Source organism: Ambystoma mexicanum (assembly GCF_040938575.1).
Source record: "Ambystoma mexicanum isolate Mex_15411 chromosome 12 unlocalized genomic scaffold, UKY_AmexF1_1 Mex_chr12_unloc.1, whole genome shotgun sequence".
Taxonomy (NCBI): Eukaryota; Metazoa; Chordata; class Amphibia; order Caudata; family Ambystomatidae; genus Ambystoma; species Ambystoma mexicanum.
Window position 1 is genome coordinate 3,014,178 of NW_027182322.1, and position 3,854 is coordinate 3,018,031.

At 45.0% G+C, this 3,854-nt stretch overlaps 2 non-coding genes across 2 annotated transcripts; both read left to right on the top strand.

The window, feature by feature from the left end:
- Positions 1-358: 358 nt before the first annotated feature.
- On the top strand, positions 359-430 carry TRNAH-GUG (transfer RNA histidin (anticodon GUG)). The gene has a single exon. It is a non-coding gene; the product is annotated as a tRNA-His (tRNA).
- Positions 431-2,904: 2,474 nt separating this feature from the next.
- Positions 2,905-2,976, top strand: TRNAH-GUG (transfer RNA histidin (anticodon GUG)). Its single transcript has one exon. It is a non-coding gene; the product is annotated as a tRNA-His (tRNA).
- Positions 2,977-3,854: the final 878 nt, after the last annotated feature.

The window sequence follows — 3,854 nt, forward strand, 5'->3', positions numbered from 1 at the left end:
AGAAAACTCTGCAATGGAAGGGGACAGGGTCAATAACAGCTGTAAACTCTCACAAGACCATCACTGCTCTCACACTTTCCTGCTCTCAGGCTGGCGGGCCATTATCGGCCCTGGCTGCCGCACCATTGCCAGGTTTGTGTAACTATATTATTTCTAATTGGCTCCACTTTGATGACTTTCATTTGGATTCTGACTTGATTATTGAGATCTTAAATAAGTGACTGGGGATCAGGTGTCCACTTATTCTCATGGATAACATCACAACCAACCTTTAATTCAAACATGAGTCATGACATCACAGATGGAGTACAGCTTATGATAGAGGTGGAACGTCACATTGTAGCAGCCCAAGTAGCTCGCCGTGATCGTATAGTGGTTAGTACTCTGCGTTGTGGCCGCAGCAACCTCGGTTCGAATCCGAGTCACGGCATTGCGGTGAGGCAATGTCACAGCAGTTGGGCAGATATTTTAGAATTTCCATTAATACATTGGCAATCTCTGTGGAGGACTGAAACAATTCGATATGTCCTGTTACTGTTATGAACCTTTTGTTTCTTTAATGCTCTCTGCACACTTTTTCATGGGTGACTGTAATGTATTTCAACCAAATCTAATTAAGAGTGCATTATGTGGTGACATTTGCAGTACATGAAACATTATAACACTGCCATTTACGTCAATAACCACTAGCTTGATTAAGACATATGTATTGCAGCGACAGTATTTCCCAGTTACAAATGGGAATAAAAACAACATCCGCGAGGGATTGAACCAACGACATTTAACTGATGTTGCCAATGGAGCGCGTTACAGAGAGCGCAAGGTCCCGCCTTTACAGTCACACGCTGATGATAATACAGATGTTTAAATAAACAGGCATATCTGTGGACTTGTGGTCTTTCTACATTGGGACTCATAGTCTAGTCCTAGGCTATTGTAGGCACTGGCGTATCTTTGAGTGGAATGAGAGGCGTTCTGTAGTCGCGTGAAAGGACCTTTCAAGTCAATCTGATCTGTATTGTCCTGTGAAAAAAAGCGTTCTTAGACACAGTGAGGAGTTTTTGGGGATAATGGGAAAATCATTTCCAACTAAATGACAGGAATTTCTTAGTCCAATCATGAGGTGTGCTAGGCTTTTTTATACTGTGGCGGAAAGAGAGAGAGTATAACAGTCATTATAAATAAAGGGCCAAGGAAGTGACAGTTTATGGAAGGAACAATTTGCACATAGTTTTAGAATGTGGTCAGAAGAAGGACAATGTGCTTACACATATGAAACATTAGAAGGTAGACATTATGGAAGCACATATATTTCTTTATTTTTATTGTATTTGGGGAGAGGGGGTTAATATAGCACGTACAATGTGGAAAAGTGCTTTCCATAGCACCTTGCAGGTGGGCGACATCTAGAGCTGTGCAGTAGCCACCCATGCCCCAGACGTCAAAGAGAACAAAAAGTTACACATGTTGGAAGTGAGGGTGAGACATTGAGGAGATATGATCCCCGTATGAAGCCGAGAAAAGGAGGAGGCGTGAACGTGCATCCATGTATGCAGGCGAGAAGGGAAGGAGCATTGGTCATGCATCCCTGCATGAGGGTGAGACAGGGAGGAGATATGATCCCCGTATGAAGCCGAGAGAAGGAGGAGGCGTGAACGTGCATCCATGTATGCAGGCGAGAAGGGAAGGAGCATTGGTCATGCATCCCTGCATGAGGGTGAGACAGGGAGGAGATATGATCCCCGTATGAAGCCGAGAGAAGGAGGAGGCGTGAACGTGCATCCATGTATGCGGGCGAGACAGGAAGGAGCATTGGTCATTCATCCCTGCATGAGGGTGAGACAGGGAGGAGATATGATCCCCGTATGAAGCCGAGAGAAGGAGGAGGCGTGAACGTGCATCCATGTATGCGGGCGAGACAGGAAGGAGCATTGGTCATTCATCCCTGCATGAGGGTGAGACAGGGAGGAGATATGATCCCCGTATGAAGCCGAGAGAAGGAGGAGGCGTGAACGTGCATCCATGTATGCGGGCGAGACAGGAAGGAGCATTGGTCATGCATCCCTGCATGAGGGTGAGACAGGGAGGAGATATGATCCCCGTATGAAGCCGAGAGAAGGAGGAGGCGTGAACGTGCATCCATGTATGCGGGCGAGACGGGAAGGAGCATTGGTCATGCATCCCTTCCCGAGGGAGAGACAGGGAGGAGATAAAATCCCCATATGAAGCCGAGAGATCGAGGAGACATGAACGTGCATCCATGTATGCGGGCGAGAAGGGAAGGAGCATTGGTCATGCATCCCTGCATGAGGGTGAGACAGGGAGGAGATAAAATCCCTGTATGAAGCCAAGAGAACGAGGCGGCATGAACATGCATCCCTTTATAAGGACATAACATTGAGGACGCATGAACATGAATGCCTGAATTTTATGGTGGTGGCCTTCGGGTGATTTGGCACGTGCAATTGGTGAAGAGCACTTCTCCTGCGCAAAAAAATAAATTTACTATTAGCACCCCAGAGGGAGCCTCTGCACTTCTTATAGGGAGAAAACTCTGCAATGGAAGGGGACAGGGTCAATAACAGCTGTAAACTCTCACAAGACCATCACTGCTCTCACACTTTCCTGCTCTCAGGCTGGCGGGCCATTATCGGCCCTGGCTGCCGCACCATTGCCAGGTTTGTGTAACTATATTATTTCTAATTGGCTCCACTTTGATGACTTTCATTTGGATTCTGACTTGATTATTGAGATCTTAAATAAGTGACTGGGGATCAGGTGTCCACTTATTCTCATGGATAACATCACAACCAACCTTTAATTCAAACATGAGTCATGACATCACAGATGGAGTACAGCTTATGATAGAGGTGGAACATCACATTGTAGCAGCCCAAGTAGCTCGCCGTGATCGTATAGTGGTTAGTACTCTGCGTTGTGGCCGCAGCAATCTCGGTTCGAATCCGAGTCACGGCATTGCGGTGAGGCAATGTCACGGCAGTTGGGCAGATATTTTAGAATTTCCATTAATACATTGGCAATCTCTGTGGAGGACTGAAACAATTCGATATGTCCTGTTACTGTTATGAACCTTTTGTCTCTTTAATGCTCTTTGCACACTTTTTCATCGGGTGACTGTAATGTATTTCAACCAAATCTAATTAAGAGCGCATTATGTGGTGACATTTGCAGTACATGAAACATTATAACACTGCCATTTACGTCAATAACCACTAGCTTGATTAAGACATATGTATTGCAGCGACAGTATTTCCCAGTTACAAATGGGAATAAAAACAACATCCGCGAGGGATTGAGCCAACAACATTTAACTGATGTTGCCAATGGAGCGCGTTACAGAGAGCGCGAAGTCCCGCCTTTACAGTCACACGCTGATGATAATACAGATGTTTAAATAAACAGGCATATCTGTGGACTTGTGGTCTTTCTACATTGGGACTCATAGTCTAGTCCTAGGCTATTGTAGGCACTGGCGTATCTTTTAGTGGAATGAGAGGCATTCTGTAGTCGCGTGAAAGGACCTTTCAAGTCAATCTGATCTGTATTGTCCTGTGAAAAAAAGCGTTCTTAGACACAGTGAGGAGTTTTTGGGGATAATGGGAAAATCATTTCCAACTAAATGACAGGAATTTCTTAGTCCAATCATGAGGTGTGCTAGGCTTTTTTATACTGTGGCGGAAAGAGAGAGAGTATAACAGTCATTATAAATAAAGGGCCAAGGAAGTGACAGTTAATGGAAGGAACAATTTGCACATAGTTTTAGAATGTGGTCAGGAGGAGGACAATGTGCTTACACATATGAAACATTAGAAGGTAGACATTATGGAAGCACA